The 19,980-nt window shown below is 39.7% G+C and overlaps 1 long non-coding RNA gene across 1 annotated transcript; it reads right to left on the minus strand.

Annotated features, from left to right (window-relative positions):
- Positions 1-4,975: 4,975 nt before the first annotated feature.
- Positions 4,976-6,287, minus strand: LOC113115404 (uncharacterized). Its single transcript, XR_003293882.1, has 3 exons — positions 6,132-6,287; positions 5,895-5,994; positions 4,976-5,780 (listed from the first exon to the last, which is right to left on the minus strand). It is a non-coding gene; the product is annotated as an uncharacterized LOC113115404 (long non-coding RNA).
- Positions 6,288-19,980: the final 13,693 nt, after the last annotated feature.

A 19,980-nucleotide genomic window follows, 5' to 3' on the forward strand; every position in this document is an offset into this window, starting at 1 on the left:
CCTTGCTAATCCCTAACCGTCCCTGGTCACACCTAGCAGTTGACTTCATGACGGACTTTCCTTAGTCGGATGGAAATACCTGCATCCTCGTCATAGTAGATAGATTCTCCAAGTTCTGCAGACTATTACTACTGAAATGTCTCCCCACTGCCCTGGAGACCGCCAAACTCCTTTTCAATCACGTCTTTCGCTATTATGGGATCCCAGAGGATATTGTATCAGACAGAGGACCCCAATTCATATCTCGGGTATGGAAATCGTTTTTTAAACTCCTAGGTGTGACAGTCAGCCTCTCCTCTGGCTATCACCCTCAGACCAACGGCCAGGAGAGGAAAATCCAGGAAGTGGGACAGTTCCTCAGGACCTTCTGCAGAACTCCTGGAACCAGTTTCTAGGTTGGGCGGAGTATGCCCAAAATTCACTGTGGCAACCCACGACAGGCCTCATACCATTCCAGTGTATCCTTGGATTCCAACCCCATCTATTTCCCAGGGATGGTGAACCATCTGAGGTCCCCGCAGTGAATTACTGGTTTTGGGAGAGCGATAGAGTCTGGGACGAAGCTCACCACCATCTGCAGAGGGCAATTCGCAGATCCAAGACAGTCGCTGATCGGAGGAGGATTTCTGGCCCAGTCTATGTTCTGGGAGATAAGGTTTGGCTCTCCACTCGCGACATTCGTCTGCGACTCCCCTCCAAAAAACTCAGTCCCAGGTTTTTTGGCCCCTTTACCATTCTGGAACAGGTCAATCCCGTCACCTTTAAACTCCAGCTACCACCGCAATACAGAATCCACTCCACTTTTCACGTATCTCTGCTCAAACCCTTTCACAAACCTCTCATTCCATATACAGAACCTGGCCCCGAAGAGGAACCCCCTCCCCCCTTGATGGTGGAGGAAGGGTCCGTTTACTCCTATCTTGTAGATTGGGAAGGATACGGACCAGAGGAGAGATCGTGGATCCCTTGAGTCGACATCCTAGATCCCACACTCATGGAGGAGTTCCATTCCAACCATCCTCAGTACCCTGCACCTCGTGGATGAGGGAGACCACCATGACGCCGGAGATCTCGGCCCTCAGGAGCAGGCCCTGGGGAGGAGGGTAATGTCATTAATGGGCCAGGTTCCTCCACCACAATCACGCAGCGATCACAGTCACCTGAGTTCTGACACTACACACCTGCACTCCATCAGCCACTCTGCTTTATAAGCACACACCACACACCTCTCATTGTCCCGGCTCGTTTGTACGAAGCGGACTCATAGTGCTTCTCTCTGCAAGTGTCACTAATCAAATCTTCTTGTGTTTACTTACCAGTATTCGCTGACGATCCCTGTCTGTCAAGATCCTTTCTCCAGGAGTGTGCGAGCCTAAATCCAGTCAGTCCTGTCAGTGGTGCGTGAGTGTGTGCCATCGGTCTGTCATCCTCCACAACCCCAGGCCCAGGGTCCAGATCAGAGCCTGAGAGATGCCAGATCTGCCGTCCTGACAGGAGAAAACAACATGGAGATGAGTGCAGTACATGCAGCTTAACCCTCTGCTGGTTCCTCATTTTCACTTTTCATTTTTTTTTACCGAATCAAACAAAACTTGGTACATTTTTACCACTTGCTTTGTGAACAACATAAAAATCCTGGCCATGATTTGCAAAGGTCAAAATGACTGCACTGGAAACTAATGGTTAGCAGTTTTAGAGTAAAACGGGTTTTGGAAAATATATATTTCATATAACATTTAAAATGAGTATTTATGTGCATTTTTCATAATTATAATCTTCTATTACTTTTTGGGGATTTACTTTATTAACTTATTTGTTTGTTTTTTATTGATGTACCTAAAAACTATTCTGTCATCTTTCAGTCACACTCAAGTTTTATTAATTCATTAATAATGATCATATTACATAACTGTTGCAAGTGTGTTCAACTTTACACAAACACATGCAGTGCACTCAGGTATTCGTTACAAACTATACAGCAAATTCAACTAGATTTTTATCTAACTAGAGTTGTATAAATCTATATCTCTGCTCTAGCCTGTATTATATTCTTCAAGACAATGCCTGAACTCTGTATTTTAAGTGCTTTCTGTGTTATTGCCTCCTTCGGATGCATTGCTTTGTTGTATCACTTATCTGTAAGCCACTTTGAATAAAAGCATCTATATACAGTAGAAGTTATCACCAGCGTTATTTACAGGAGAGATTCTCTTAAGACATGAGTTCACAAGCAAAACTTGTTCACAGCAGCAACATCATAATGAACAGCACTTTAACGTAATAATGAAACTTGTTTACATACCTTTTTACTTTTGTAAGGCTGGATCCTGGTCTTATTGTGAACAATCCATCAGTGTGTGTTATTTTAAAGAAAATATTTTTCCTTAATAACCGACTACATGTAAAACTTGCTCTTCTTTACTCTTTACATTGCTCCTGACATAACTTGGAAAACTCACAATCACACATGTACACTTTTCACAATGCACAGAATCAAGTCCAGCCTTATATGTTTTCTGGTTGAATATCCTTTTTTCACTTGGAAATTATAACAAATTTAAAAGTCATTTTGAATTTAAAACTGAATACATTGCATTGGAAAGCCGCTGCTTCAATAGCCAATGGCAGCTTTGTCCAGCGCGACTGAAGAGGAAGAGGAGAGCTCACGCTGCCATTAGACACTGTCCAGAAACACCAGCACTGTCCCATCCTCATCTGCAGATAGATACACACCGCTTTACACAGCTCCAGGAAAACTGATGTCAGTGAGAAACAGAAGACTTGTTCTTACCTATGGTGATGGCATCAAAGAAGCTCATCTCAAAGCCCCTCCTGACCGCAATTTTGTCTTATTTCTCGCAATTGTGAGTTTTCCACTTGCCATTTTTCTCAGATTTGTAGGAGGAAATAAGCAATTCTGAGTTTACAAGTTGCATTTCTTAAGAATTTCTCAGAATTGCAAGGAAAAAAAATCTGAAATGTGAGATAGAAATTCGCAATTACCATTATTGATTTTTTTAAACCTGTGGTAGACACAAGCTTCCATACAAAAGTCTGTGATTGTGGTGGAAGAATTCAGAACAGAATAAATGAACACACATCCAAACAAACATTTGTGTTAACAGCAGATAATATCTGAAGAAGTGATTTTTGTGACGAGTGTGTACATGGAGTCATGTTGGCCTGAATGCATGTAAAGTGACTGGACTAACTGTTACATATTAGTGCTGTCAACAAGTGTGTATGTGTGTGTGTGTGTGTGTGCAGGTTTATACTGTTTATGAGGACGCATATAAATGATGACAGGAATTACAACATGAACATTGTTTAAGAGGACACTTACTCTTTCTAAACAGATTTTATTGTTGTTTGTTTTGTTTTGTTTTTCAAATCTAAAACTGCAGAAAGTTTTCTGTGATTGCTAGATTTAGGGGTGAGGTTAGGGTAATCAGTATCATTTGGATATTTGAACATAATTTATAGAAGTTAATTTTGCCAGGATTTATAGTTTTGTTTGATGTTTAATAGCATGTTGAGTTTTTTTCCAATAAGAAAGCATTCCTTAGAAAATTGTTGACAAGACAAGATTTTATTTATTTAAAGGGACACTAAGTAGGAATTACTCCCATCTAGTGGTGAAATTGTATTTTGCATTCAAACTAATTTTGCTCTCCAGCGCCTCGCTTTTTCAAATGCGCGTTGCATCTACGGTAGGCGATATGTACCAAAAAGCTTTGACGAGATGTCTTCTAATAGCACTTCGTCGAGTTTTCCTTCAGGTGAACAGGTGTGTTATTTCAAACAAACTGCAACATGACAACTAACAAACGAATGTTACAGTATGAATTACTGACTGTGGAAAACGTGAAATATTGTAGTAGTTATGTCTTCTTTATTCGTTATATTTTCTGAATAATGTGCATTGTTAGATATAAAAAATATATTATAATACAGATTGTAACACTGACTTACCTGTCGAGAAGAAAACTGGCCACTTCAGCGTCTCTTTTGAAATCTTTATCCAGCATTAGCTCTTTCCACCTAGAAAAAGCTTCCCCGACATTAACTCTTGTTTTCTGTAATCTACGGTCACGTTTCCTTTTACGTTCTATCTTTGACTGTTTTGGCGACGATGTTTTCTTCTCCTGTGGCGCGGCATATGTATGGTCCATAATAAGAATGCAATCCAGACTTTTAAACTTGCCGGTGCAGTTTCAAGCGCCTCTCACTGCTCTGCACCTGCGTTTCTGGCTCTGACCGAAAACGCGTTGTGGAAACGCGTTGGCTTAGTACTTTTTGTCCCTCTCTGCTATTATAGTTTTGCAAGATGGCGGAACTACATGGAAGCCTCCGTCGACCTACCCGTCCCATGTATATAAAGATAATAAATTCTTCATTTACGAGGATTAGTTTAAACATTGGCATAGGTATTTGTACACCATTGAGGGCATATTTATGAATAAAAATATTGATTTTAGATAATAAAATACCTAAAAAGTTACTTATTGTCCCTTTAAAAAAACAGCAAAGGTTTATGTTTTACAAGCACTTTCCAACCTACTTGTCCAAAAATAAAGGTTTAAAATCATTTCTGATTTTTTTTTTCTTGGAAGGCTTAAAGAAATCTCAGTGTGTCGGACGATCAGTTAAGATCAGGTATCAGCGCTGGAATGCAGCTCTTCTCATGCGCTGGAGATGGATGCTGTGGAGGTTGTGTGTGTGTGTGGTGTGTGTAAACCTGCCTGACACACACTTGAGAAACAGCTGACAGCTTCACAAGCTCAGTACTGGAGCTGAGTTTGTCTTACTGTGTCAGTCTGGACAGCAGAAATGGACAGCACCTGAGTTAAATATATGAGTGTCACAGCAAAGGGTCTGAATACTTAGGACCATGTGATATTTCAGTTTTTCCTTTATAATACATGTACAAAAATGTCAACAATTCTGTGTTTCTCTGTCAATATGGGGTGCTGTGTGTACATTAATGAGGAAAAAAATGAACTTAAATGATTTAAGCAAATGGCTGCAATATAACAAAGAGTGAAACATTTAAAGGGATCTGAATACTGTGATGTCCTTACATTAATGCACCACTAGATGGAACTCAAGCCTCTTGAGTTAGATTTATACATAGTAAGTGAGATGAGGAAGAAAGACTGCTTGTTCATAGTAGTTATTAAAGTTTACTAAGTCTTGTACTTCTTGTCTTCATGAAGACATAACAAAATTGGCGACAAGGAAGATTTTTTTTACAAGATTTCCTGAAGATGGTATCAGTATGCTATTAAAGCTTTGGAAGAGCACTTCATTCCAAAAAGAAATGTGGTAATGGAAAGACATGCCTTCAGGAAACAAGTGCAGTGGACAGATGAAATGGCAATATATTGCTGCACTGAGAGATTTGGCAACTACTTGTGAATTTGCTGACAATCTTGACAATATGCTGCGTGACCAGCTTGTTGAAAACATTGCTAACCCTCGCATTCGTGAAAGATTATTAGTGGAATCTAAATTATATCTAGAGACTGCGATTACAATTGCCACACAGCTAGAAGCCGCTGATATTCTGGCACAATCAATGGCTACAAGCAACCCTGCTCCAGTACAAGCTGTACATTCCACTCCTGCTTTTGGACGGCGACGTTCAAAGACCAAATTCAAGGCACGTACCTCATCAAAACCCTCTGCTTCTGCTTCTGCTCCTGCTTCGTCAGCTCGGACATGCTTTCGCTGTGGCACTGCTGGACATCTTGCAAATGCACAGAATTGCCCTGCTGCATCTGCTATATTTAAGAATTGCAATAAGACTGGACATTTTGCAAGAGTCTGCCGTTCTGCTCCTACGCGTTCAGTGCATTCAGTTGAATTAGCAGTGGTGTGCATTCTCTATCTACCTGGAGCAACTGACGGTTTGATGTGATCATAGATGCCACACCTGCTGCCATCCCTGTGTCTCTACAGCTCACAGTGGACACTGGTTCATCAGTGTCCATCCTGCCAAAACAATTGTATGAGCAGCATTTTCACACTGTGCCGTTACATGCTCCTACTGCCCGTTTAGTTACTTAATTAAAAGAACCAATTTCAGTACTAGGATATTTATCTGCTTCAGTATCTAAATATGGCCTTACCTGTCTTACTTCTTCATCGTTGACAATGACACAGGTTTGCTAGGCATTGACCTGATTTAGGGACTCCAGCTTCGATTTGATGGACACACTGTGCTGCCACCACCACAATCTGCTTCAGTCTGTGCCCTCTCCACTCCTCCATCACAGCGTGCTACATTGGGCAGTGTAAAAATTTTTACACACAAGGTTAAAATTTCTGAATCTGTACCTCCTGTCAGACACAAACTGCTTCGCTTACCTTTCTCTGTGAGAGATGCTGTTTCTGCGGAACTGGAATGACTCTTGCATGCAGGTGTAATTCAAAAGATTGACTCTTCTCCATGGGTTTCTCCGATTGTTGTGGTACAGAAGAAAACAGGGGGGATCCGCATGTGTGTGGATCTGCGAGGGCCCAACAAGGCAGTTATAGTAGATAGCTACCCATTGCCACACATGGAGGAGATGATGACATTACTGCAAGGCGCATCTGTATTTTCAACTATTGACTTGGAAAGTGCATACCATCAGGTACCTCTTCACGAGGACAGCCAGCATCCTTCAGGTTCTGCAGGGTACCTTACGGCTTGGCATCTGCTCCATCTGCATTCCAAAAAAGATGATGGTTGTCATTCTAAAAGGACTCCAGAATGTTGCAAATTATCTGGACGATATCATCGTTTAGGGATGCTCGCTACAAGAGCATGATCAAGTGCTAGAGAATGTGCTGCAACGTCTCAAAGATGCCGGGTTGGTGCTGAATCAGTCTAAATGTCAATTCAGAAAACAGAGCTTGAAGTTTTTTAGGACACATGGTGACATGGCAGGGTATTCAGCTGTATCAGGAACATCTCTCTGCAATAATCAATGCACCTGCACCAGCGGATGCTGTTCAGTTGCGTTCTCTGCTAGGCCTCCTCTCATGGAACAACAAATTTATTCCTAATTTCGCCTCTGTGGTAATGCCCCTGCGTGCATGCCTGAGAGATGAGAGTGGATTTCGTTGGTCTAATGAAGCTCAACAAAGCTTAGATGATGTAAATAAGCTACTTGTACACAGTCCTGCTCTTGCACTATTTGACCCGGAGCTGCCAGGGGTAATTTCTACTGATACATCGGCTTACGGACTAGGTGCTGTCTTCGCATAAATATGCACAGATGGTCAAGAACGTACTGTTGCTTTCGCATTCAGAACACTCACCTCAGCTGAACAGAAATATTCCACTGTTGAAAAGGAGGCTCTGGCATGCATTTGGGCAGTGGAAAGGTGGAGGACATACTTGTGGGGACGTACATTTACTCTGCGGACTGACCATCAAGCCTTAACGACGCTGCTGACCACAAAAGGGACTGATAGAGCTGGTATGCGCATAGCTCGGTGGGCTGCTCGGTTGCTCTTTTTCAACTATACAGTTGAGTATCGTGCTGGATCTGAAAACCACACAGCAGATTGTTTGTCTCGCTTGCCTCTGCCTCTTACTTCAGATGCTGAGTCGGACACAGAGCCTGAGTTTGTTGCTTTACTGTCCCCTGGTCTGACTGCTATATCCCAGGATGAGTTCGCTGCTGCCTCTGCTCGCTGTTCTGAACTCTCTGCACTGCGCACACAAATTGCAATTGGATGGCCTTCTTCTGTTGCTGCTTTGGATCCTGTTCTTCATGCGTAACTTAGACATGAGTTCAGTGTGCAAGCTGATTTTGTGTTTAGAGGGTCTCGATTCCCTCGACCTGGGGAAGTCATTGGTCCGCTTTGCACATAAGGGCCATCAGGGAATTGTTAGAACAAAGCAACGCCTGCTTGAAATGTATTGGTGGCCCAAAATGGACACACTTGTGGCAGAGAAAATGACCAGACCAGAGATTCTGGTCAGTGATAATGGGCCTCAGTTCACTTCCCCAGAGTTTGCTGCATTCCTGAAAGAGAGAGACATTAAGCATATTCCCACATCAGTGTATCATCCTGCTGCAAATGGAGCTATTGAACGCTTCCACAGAGTTTTTAAAAGTACAATTCATTCAGCAATCCTACAATCAGCACCATGGAAAACAACAGTGACTGACTTCCTCCAAGTTCATATAGATGTAAAATTGTTGATACATTACAGAACTAATGTTCTTTATTTCTATTTCATGCCAGTTGTTGTTAGTTACAGAAATAATTCATTTAACTGATGCCGCCTTCACACTGGCAGTTGAAATCAGCTCCGATACGGCTACGAAACGTCGTGTCCGTGTCCTACAAAAAAATCGTGTCCGTTGGTCATCCGGATGCGTTCAAAAAATTAACTCTTGCGAAAGGCTACGGACGGTTCCTATCCGACAATTCCAGCAGAAGTTGGCATTGCTATGGTTCTGATAAACAAACCTGAATTCACTAGCTAGGACCACGCCACAAACCAGCTATGCAACTGGGGAAGAGTAGAAAGAGGATGAAGGGGTCGAGGGAATGGGATGATGGTCAGGTTGATCAGGGAATCTTGAATTGATGGCTCAGGGAGACTCAGGGTGGGGGTACCGTCTCTAGAGTATATTTAGGCCAGACAATGACTAAACTAAAGAATACAGAAGACATGTCAATCCTTTAGTTTTGGGTGGCGTGAGGGACAGTGAATGGGCATCTGGAATTTAGAAGTAGCTGTAGAAAATTATTAGAAAACACGGAGCTGTATTTCTGATAGTTTCTATTTACTTATTAAGCCATACCAGCATATGATACTATATGTCATGGCAAAATCTAGGAGTCACTCATTCAACATGGAGGAACGACTGATGTTTTCAGTGAGCAGTCAACCAATGTTAATATATAACATATTAATAGATAAATTGAATAATGGCCAAAGATAAGAAACGTTTCGTTTTACCCCAAACAAATTATATTTTATCTTGAACCACTAAAGAGACATCAGAGCCAGCGTCAAATGTCAAAAGATCTAGCCGAGGTAAGGCTACTCTCGGCGGATACATGATGACAGAGCTCCCGCTGATCACATGGAGCTCATCTCCGAGATCGGCGAAACACGTTTTAAATAGACGCTGTCATTATAAATAAAACTGCATATTTTAGTTTAAAACAACTACATTCTCGCCTGAAATATTTTTAAAACGACATATCATGACACGATAAAAGTAATATTTTGACAATTATCCGGATAAAAATGGCGGTTGAAAATGCTGCGTGAACTCAGCTGGCAGAAGCCCCCCCATGACGCGAATTCGCTTCTGTTGTGAAGTTAATTTCACGTGCAAATGAAGCGAATGATCTCAAAATGGTCAAGCGGCAAACTAGACGCGGTAGACGCGAATTTGACGCTCTATTCGCGTTTGGTGTGAACACAGCATAAGAGGGGAATATGTGATGTCCTCACATTAATGCACCACTAGATGGAACTCAAGCCTCTTGAGTTAGATTTATACATAGTAAGTGAGATGAGGAAGAAAGACTGCTGAGCATGTGCATGCATGTTAACCTGCTTGTTCATAGTTATTAAAGTTTACTAAGATAAATACACAGTCTTGTACTTCTTGTCTACATGAAGACATAACAAATACTTTCCATACCCACTGTATATAAATTGAGATTAGAAGAGTAACTAAGCTAATAGGGCTTGGGCGTCGTGACGTCATTACTTGGCGTGGCCGCCACGTTGATAGCGTCCTTTACTGCTACTCGGTCTACTGCGCAGTGTTTAGACATACTCCCTCTCATTCGTGTGTCTTAATTTGATTAATTAAAAATCTATTTCAACCATGGTAAACCGTTGCTGTATTGTGAGGTGTAATAGCGCAACACATAATCGCCATGGGGAAAATAAAATGAGAATGGATTAACTTTACACCACTTTCCTGCTTGAAGGCGCGATAACGGAGACCATAACATCTGAATACTAATTTATATAGCTTAAGTCAACATTGAAGATAAGGGAAATTTCTCGGGTTACTTATCCAAAATACGGGAAATTTCAACATTCATCTTTTTGTTGCTATCCCTCTGCTGACAGCAAAAACAAAACTGCTGCATAGACTAGCGATTTGTGAAGCTAGGTCTAACGTGACTTTAGTTGCAGATTTGCGTGAAATTGTGCTCTCACAACAACCAAGCTATCTTAAAAAGCCCAACATCACGCTAAAGGTTGCTTTCAAGTGAGCAAAACGATGCTTTGAAAACATATGTTTCGCTGGAAGGGCAAGGGGTAGCAACAGCACAACAGTACAGAGACTGACAGGTCCGATCGAAGGGCTAGCGGGATATTTTACAGGAAAATACTAAAACGGGAAGACAGTGGGAAAAGAGCTCAAATACGTGAGAACCCCGGATAAAAACGGGAGGGTTGACAGCTTCTAACTACACTTTTGTTAAAAGTACATGTGTGAATGGTTGTTAGCACTAACGTTTACCAAACAGCAAGGTGTAGCGCAGCTTACCTTTGTCCAGATTACTGTAACGTATACTGTTTGCCGGTTTTATGATCTGCAACTCCTGAACATATCCATTTGTGAACTGCACATGAGACTCCAATGACTTGTAGCTTCGGAACTTTAATGAATTGTAGGCTCTGATAAAACAAACAATGTAGCCGAGGATATCTGAAATGCAAAAGTGTGGCAGCAAGTAATCGTCGGTGCTCCACTCTTTGTTGGGAATTTCATATTGATCCAAACCATTAATAGTGCCGATTTTTTGCATATACCGGTCGGTCCCTGACATCCCTATTTTGTGTATCCCTTTAAATCCCACAACCTTTTCGCGATTTTACCATCCTTTCTCTTTCTCCCAACTCTGCATCTTCTCGTTTGACTTGCTGAATGTTTACATTCGCGAAGCTACCAGCAGGACCGCCACGTCCCAGAATACAACGCGGCGCCCAAGCCCTATTTATAATCATTTCTGTCCAAAGGTAAGTACACAGGCGAGATATAGAGGTATTTTACACCATCTGCTTTCTGAAACATTCTGCCAATGCATATTTTCACAAAAAATATATATATATATATATATATATATATATATATATTGATGACCACTATAATGGTGACACACAAATTGTGATTTTTCTCAGTTGGTGATTCTGCTTGTTAACATCAGGTGTCTTCTATAATGGTCAATCACAACTCAATTAACTTCTTAATTACCTCATTAACTTCAACTCTGCTTCAGTGTTACTTTTAACACCGCTTCAGTGTTTATATGAGTCCACACTCAAGAGTGTTAAATTAACACTGGGGATTTTGCTGTGTACTTCATAAGAAATCTGCCGTGCGAGTCCTCATCAGTGATCCTACAACAGGTAATGTTTAAAACAAATAATGTCAATAGAGAGGCTAAATTTGTTTTTCTACACTGTAAAAAAAAAAATAAAAAAAAATAATAATATATATATATATATATATATATATATATATATATATATAAAAATAAATAAATATATATATATATATATATATATATAAAAATATATATATATATATATATATATATATATAAACAATAATTAATTACAAAAACTCCTCATTGCTTAATGTTCATTTAATGACAGTTTTTGTTTTATTAGTCAGGATTATTTAAAAAAAATTCAGTAATTTGTTCAGTAATTTCTTTATAGTAACACACTAACCCCTTATTTGGAATAATGAACAGTTTTGTTTTTGATAGACTAAATATGTCATAATGTTTTGTAGAGAAATACGTTTAATATGAATATATACCAATCAGCTGCTAGTGGAAGTGATGGAAATAAACTACTAAATAAAAAGTCTAGTTCGTTTCTTCAACTGTATCGGGTGTGCTTGTTCATATGCTTAAAATTATTTTCAATAAATATGGCAACAGTATTTATGATTGTAAAACGGAAAAAAATTAAGTATGATCGAGCAGTAAATGTAGGCTAAACTTCTGCGTTTTTAGAAGATATACAGAGAGTTGAGGTAGCTATTTTGAAACATAATAAACAATGCTGTAGTATAGTGCGCTTGCTCTTTGACTGACAAACTTCTTTACTTTTTCTTGAACTTAGTATTTTGACAGTGAGCGCCTGACAAGGACTGGAAATCGATTCCATCGACCAGAACCGACTCCTTTGTAAGATTCAGATCAACAGTTCATCATGAATTTGCCTCAATGAAACAGTGACTGGAATTATGATTCATTTCCGCGAACAGATTCTGTCGGACGGTTCGTAACGTATCTAATTTCTAACAAAATTCTGCATTGCACGCTCAGATTTAAAGTGTCAGAAGCGAATATGTATATCTAAGTTGTTGGGTTCTATTTTGGGAAAGAGGGGTGGAAGAAGATGTGCCAGGTGGAAGGAGTAGGAGTGTTTGATGTCTGTTGCTGTAACTGCGGAAAACACTCCTACGCTTTATATCTTATTACTACAATGTTCAACACGCAACCCTTGACGGAGCTGAGAAAATCACGTGATTTCGTCAACTGTAATCCCGTGAAGCTGTTTTCAAGCACAAAAAGTAAATTATTGAAGCGGTACTTTTTTCAATTGAGTTATATTGTTTTTATTGTTTCATTTGTCACAGTATTGATCAATCTACAGGTTATTTACTGCATTAACACATGCTAAAGTTAGCACTTTCAGAGTTTTTTTAATAAAAGTAAATCGGGTTTAAATGTCAGAGGAGTTTCTGTCGGGACGAAAATAAAAATTTTTACTTTTGTCCCTCTACAGTGACAAGAAGTAGGCCTATTTATTTTGTTCTGGTGCATGGGCATTTCTTTGTCTTCATTTATTAAAAATGTTTATGTCATATTATACCATAAGAATATGTGTAGAGTGAGGGTCAGAAAAGCAGAGGTCTGGTTTTATCCAGATGTTTATGAGAGGGCGTTTTTGGCATTTACCTCCGTTATATTTAGGTTTTAGCCATACCTTAGCTTTTACACCTCCACCTATGAATTTGCTGTTTCCAGATGTTTTAATGCACATTTTGAGTGTATGCATAAAAACAACTTGATTGAAACATGAATAGGCCTAATGTTTACTTAATAAAAATAAGAGTAACAGAAACCCAACCGACGGGGTCGAAAGTAACAATGTGCAACTTATGTTCAAGGTGAAATTATACTGAAGTCTTTCTACATTTCTACAAAATACCTCCTAATGCTGATAGACCAGGACACACTTCTGAGTTACTGGCCACAGCAGACATGTCTACAAAATTATCTTTTAAAATTATGTTTTTCTGAAAAATGGTACTTTCGCCATTGATCAATAACACGCAGTTATTGTTCATAATCGATCAATCGTGGCGCGCGCGTGAGAAGATGAGGAGGATCAAAGTGATGCACGCGCACGTGTTCGTTCCAGAGTGTTTCGGAAGAGTAAGGAGCGTCTGATCTGCTCTAAAGCTGTCGTGAAATAATGCCATACAACGATCGATCTGCACAGTGCAAACAGCTGAAACCTTGATATTTCAGATAATATAGAAAACACTAAAACTTCAACCATGACTGTGCAAACAGCTTCATTATGAGTCCGGTGATGGAAAGAGATTAAAGATGCACTTACACAAAGATGAGACCTCTATGAAAGCCACGACCATCCTCATAATCACAGTTATAGTAAACTGAGCCATTGCTTCTGTATGTGTGGTGTCTGATTACCATCTGAAGTATTTCTCACCTGGGTCTTGCTCTGTGTGGCATCTTCATGTTTGATGGACACGACAACAGGATTTCCTCTCCCAAGACCGCCCTCAATGATAACAATAGAACAGCTTTATCAGATTTGTGAATCAGCTTGGTGAAGTTTAAAGTAAATCCCTGTGTCTGTGACTAATATTTAAACTTGATTGACTCTGATGACCTGAAAAATATCAAAATAGTTTGAACAGCTGAACATAAGTTCTCATAAGTGTTACTGCCATGATTGTATATATGTGCATTGTTACGTCCAGTGACGAAATCACTTTTGTGTATGTAGTATGGTTCATTTTGTTTGTTTCTCTCTCTCTCTGTGTATCAGAAATCTGATAAAGCGGTTTTATCAGCCAATAAGACAATTAAGAGCTCATGAGGAGTTGTCAATGAATGCATAAATAGCTGAAACATTACTTGAGGGAAAACAAAAACAACAGCTATGTGATAAAAACAAACCCCATATCAGCATCATCTACCACAAAGAAAAGATCGTTTCCTAGGGGTTTGCCGTAACAGAAAAAGAGAATTGAGATCACACCAGAGAGATGCCATATAAATAATTTTTAATTTATTTTAACGGGAATCTTTTCAGGGTTAGACAAGGCCAAAACATTAAACAAAGCTTTGCTTCGAAACTAAATAACCTCAAATGGAAATAAAGAAAACAAAAATACAGACCAACTTATCCCTTAACCATAAACAAAGTGAGAAAAAGATACATACATGCCATAGCATGGCAAAATATAATTTACAGAAATAAAGTTATTTATAAAGTTTCTAGGCGTACACAAAGCAGAATCAGATCCAAATTGTAGTCAAAACAGGCAATGTTCAGAGAAAACGGAGATTCAGTATTTGAACTTACAATGACAGACACTCAACAGATTCACTACACAGAATAAATCTCTCTGATATATCACTCACTAACAAACAGGTAGTGACAATGTTCAGTTGTGTGTTTATGTCAGATTTTTTTTAAAACAGACCAGAAAGCATCCTCTTCCTACCAGCATCCCATACTTCGGGAATTCCGAAGTTGACGCCAATGCTGATGAGCTTTCTCCACAATGAACATAATCAAAACTAAATATCGTCCCAGGCTCACTAATCACTAGGCATTATGACCTTCTGGACATTTGCTTCAAGATATTTTCTCTATCTGGACCTCTTTAAATTTTAGTTGAACACACCTGATGTAGGGGCTACTCTTCCCTGTGGATAACCTCTGACCTACTTTCTCCATTAGAATGTCTGCATATTACATTTTGAATATTGATGTTTCAAATTTATTCTTTTTCTTGAACACTTGAAGCTGAAAAAAATAAAAAATAAAATAAAAACTGGATATTTGCAGTCTAACCCTTAACACGTTAAAAAAATCTGATTTAAAAAAAAAAATATATATATGTACTAAGAATTATTTTGTGCTTCATTTTGATCTGTGTCAGCTCTCAGATTTTCTGTTTTTTGAGGTTTTTGATTGAACGGCTAGTTTTGTTGACAGTGTTCTATTTGATAATGCTTATATGAGTTTTATGGTTTTTAATGTTTTTTATAGGAGAAATGTATTGAAGTGCTTCTTTAAATGTTTTACTATTCCTGTTTAACAGTTTTAGATTCAGATTTTCAATTAAAGGTAAAATAGCACTGCATAGTCTTCACTGTACAAATTAAATATACAGTCAAACCAAAATCTATTCAGACATCAACATTTCTAACATTATTAAAGTTTATTTTTGGGTATAATGTGTCACAGTTTGACTTTTTCATTTATGAAAGTGAGTATAGCAAAATAGTGTCCTACACCTACTAATAAAAACAAATATCTAAAAAATATTATATTACATAAGTTTGAGATTGCTCTTTTCACCCTACTAGCCCTGGTGTGCTGCATCACGCATATATATTTAGATTTCTTTTGGATATGAATAAACAGTGCAATTTTATGCACATTAAACCGCAGTACATATCGTTATGTAAATGAACTCATTTGCTTGCAAGCATCGCCGACCGCCTCAGTTTACTATGGTTTCACTTTGACAGCACGTTAAACATCACTCTCTTACTTGATCTGGACAAACCGTGCATCAATTGAAAGTTTAAAGACCCTAGCTTCGATATTTGACCAATGTTTTGATAAAACATTGTTACAGTGACAGTTATTTAGTAATTTATGTCAGGAATGCAAACTAATAAATCCGTATTATGCCACATCATTTTGAGCTGTACAACGCCCACGTAGGGAAACCCCAGCTTGATGACGTAAGCATCTCCTTCCGAGTGTGCTCAGGAACAGCCCAAGTACTGTACATACCAGAAGTATGAAGGTATTTTTGATTCAAATTAACTGAGCACCTGTGGCAGTGCGATTTGTAGTTGTAAAGAAAAGCCACACATGTGTATCAGTAAATTTGAAGTCACAGAGTGAAATGTTTTAAGAGTTGCAAACCTGTAGACTTTTTTTCTCTCCCACAAACACAACACAACAGTTACACCTTCTCAAATTCTTCATTGCAGGTGCACAAATCCTATTCTACAAATCACACATTTAGAAACTCGTACGCTCACATTTTAGAAACAATTGCTGCAGTGAATGTGGTGCAAAACGCATTTACACACCCGCATCAAGAAATGTGCAGTCGTGGAGAAATGTTGAACATCCGCAAATCAGTACGTGAATTCATCAAATGAGAGTTGCACACTTGTAGAATATTTTCTCAGAAATGTCTTGTATATTTTTCTAACACAAACACAAAGTACATAACTACAGCTTCTTGAATCTGCTGCGATGAAGCTCAAACACTGTTTTTTCGCTTTCAAGTGACAAGTTTCGCGCTCTCCCTTTTGCACAGAGATATTTGGTTCAAAAGTGATTTGTGCATCTGTAGAGGTAGTGGGCGGGACTGTTTAGAGATTACAGAATTTCAGCCAATCAGAAGAGCTACTGAGCCGGTAGATATACGCCCCAAGCAGGTTACGCCCCTGTTGTTTCTCATGCGTCCATAGCAGTGTCAGCTAATGAACTTTCCTTGTTGCATACAGCTCTCTTACATTCTTAACATTGACTTTCGAACATTGTATTACTAAGACACCGAGTCAATTTATTTTGTTATGCGTTAGTGACCAATTTGGACAGTAAGATGTACAATATGTCTACACCAGTCTTGGGGAGGGGAAGAAGTTTCATCAGCTCAGATGGTGTTGTGAGACGTAGAGAAAATGATCAGATTCGAGATATTAATTTAGGCTCTTCACAGATGGAAGGAAAAGTCAATGCTGGTGCTTCATCTTTTACAACTGCCCCAATATGTGATGATTCTCGTTTGCAGATAACAGAGCTACTTGAAGAGCTTGGTAGCCAAATTGGCGATAGTATTTTGGACCGGCTCTTAGCTGATCGTAGTGCTTCTGCTCTGGGGCATCGGACTGCCCCCGAACCAGTTAAAAGCGATCTAGCTAGCACTACACTTGACTTATCCAGGTTGAATCTGATTGTACTAGAGCTGAAACAACGAATCGATTTAATCGATTAAAATCGATTATTAAAATAGTTGTCAACTAATTTAGTAATCGATTCGTCGCTAAATAAATTTTATTTGCCATAAGCGGTGCATATTTCAAATCTGCGGTGACCAAAGTGTGGCAGTAATGAGCCACCGGAGGTTTTACTCAGCCAGTACAGCAGGTGAAGTAGCGAATAGCCAATAGCTGGCCTCGTTTTATGTCACGTGCTTCCCGAACAGCGTCTCTGCAGCATTCAGCGGGAAGTGGGAGTACTTTACTTTGAGCCTTCAAAATGAAGGGTAACCTGTAAACTCTGCACTACTGAACTGTTTAAGGGGCCGTTCACATATCGTGTCTTTTGCGTGCTCAAGTTCGTTATTTCCTATGTAGGCGCGCAGTATGCACTCTCATAATGGAAGCGACGCGGTCGCGACACGCACGCGGTGCGATGCGCCCGTTTTTCCAGGCGCGTCCACACCGCATCCATTTATCCTTTGCTGAAATTTCCGGGTCTTCATGGAGAGGGCACGTCATGGTTGCTTAGCAAAGGCAGACGCCTCAGGGGCGCTTCTGCCCGAGCGCTTTGGAAAGAAGGAGAAAGCGTCGCGACTAGCGTTTTCCACGCGTTTTTAGGTGCGATATGTGAACGGCCCCTAAGAATTTTATTTGTGCAGATTCTCCAGTACAAGGTTGTTTGCAAAGGTTTAGTCGTAAAAGCTGATAACATTGCTTTTTAACAGTTAACATTTAAAGCTTTACAAACGTTATGTGATCAGTTTGTCGTTTACCAGTTCATAATTCAGACTTGCAGCCTAATTATGACTGAATGAGAGAGGTAAATGTTTGAGTACATTTAAAATGCACTTCTTTTCTAAGTATTCACTGCTCTTTTTCACACAGCAGGTTTTTTTGTGTGTCCCAATTTTTTTTTCTGGACAACCTTCTGATGGATTTTACTTTAAATTGGGAGTTCCATTCAGGTTTCATGCCATTGGCACTTTTTTTTCGAAGGATTGTTTACAATTTCACAGCATAAGCTATGAAGCTTTTTCCCAGTAAATAATAAAATACAATGCACTGCAATTTTATTCTGTTTTATCCTTATACTTCTTGAAAATATGTTCTCAAAGATTCCTTAAGCTTTGTTTGGGATGTTAAACTACTTTAGGAGCTCTAAGGACTGCCATGGTGAAAACAATATTTGAAATCTCCTTGTGAATTTTGCTAGAGTATGGGTCAGTGTTTTGATTGCAGAAGAGTTCGACAAAGGATTACTAACATAATAAAACAACTCCAGGTATATTTTTGATGAGGATATGATGATGCAAAATGGTTAAAATCTCTTCAAGATCTATGCTGAATGATAAAGACCCTTTATTAATAATTTACTTGGGGAAAAAATGGAAAAAACTAAAATATAAGTACATAAACCGATTAATCGATTAATCGTAAAAATAATCGACAGATTAATCGATTATCAAAATAATCGTTAGTTGCAGCCCTAGATTGTACGTTCTGACAATAGAAGCCCTCCTATTTTCCGTGGTGATGGTACGGATAAACATACTGTTCATGAGTGGATAGAATTAATGGAGGTTTACTTACATAAGTGTGATCGCCCGAAAGCAGAGCATTCCATTGAGATTTTGAACCACCTTTTGGGTAGAGCTAAAAACATTGTAAAAGTGGGGCTAAAAAGTAATCACTCACCTGACATGGTTGTTACCCCTGAAACCATTTACAAAATGCTCTTACGCTATTTCAGTGAGACCCCAGAATCTTGTCTTCCACTGGCAGACTTCTATTCTACAATGCCATATGACAAAGAAAGCCCTGTTGACTATTGGGTCCGTCTCAATAATGCGGCCGAAATCGCTGATAATCACCTACAGAAAACATTTCACAGGAAATTGCAATGATGTTCATTAGAAACTGCCCTAATGTTGAACTTTCTAGTATGTTCAGGTACAAGCCTATCACGAAGTGGTCATCAGCAGAGGTGCAAGAAGCAATTGACGAGCATCAAAGGGAGCTGAGAACCAAGAATCCACATCCTTACTCTTTCCCTGGCAATTCGATTCAGGTAGCAACTGCCGCCGTCAGGCACACAGAGGCCTCTACAGGGGACAACACTGCAGTTAACTCAGCAGCGTGTATCCCTGGTACCCATGCCACAAAGCCTGAGATCGCCACAGCGCCTCCACACACAGCCTTGACTGACACTGGTACATTAGAGCGAGTGCTCAGCATGCTGGAAAGAGTGCTCGAACGCACTAATGCGCAGGCTGCTTCTGATAGACCGCAAATACCTTCTTGGTCTCGTCCATCCAAATGTCGTGTTTGTGGTGAGAGAACCCATTCCACACGGTCACACTGCATGTCTGAGAAAAGATGTCTAAACTGCTTAGAAGTTGGTCACCTGCGGAGGGATTGCCCTAAGAAAAGTGCTGAGTATGGGAGTCGCTCCCAGATTCAGGGAAACTGACACGCCTGCACTTGGGAGGGGATAGTGTGGGTGAAGAAGTTCAGACCCTCCAAGATGATGCATCAAACATATATGAGTCTACTTGTAAAACAGTTACTAGTGATAATATGGTCCTGTTTCAGAATGTGACGCAGCTGGCATGGGCAGACAGCCTTTTCTACACCGACGTTCTAGTCAATGACAGCATTCCCCTGAGAGCATTGTTAGACAGTGGCTCTATGGCTTGCACCATC

Source organism: Carassius auratus, chromosome 15, assembly GCF_003368295.1.
Source record: "Carassius auratus strain Wakin chromosome 15, ASM336829v1, whole genome shotgun sequence".
Classification (NCBI taxonomy): Eukaryota; Metazoa; Chordata; class Actinopteri; order Cypriniformes; family Cyprinidae; genus Carassius; species Carassius auratus.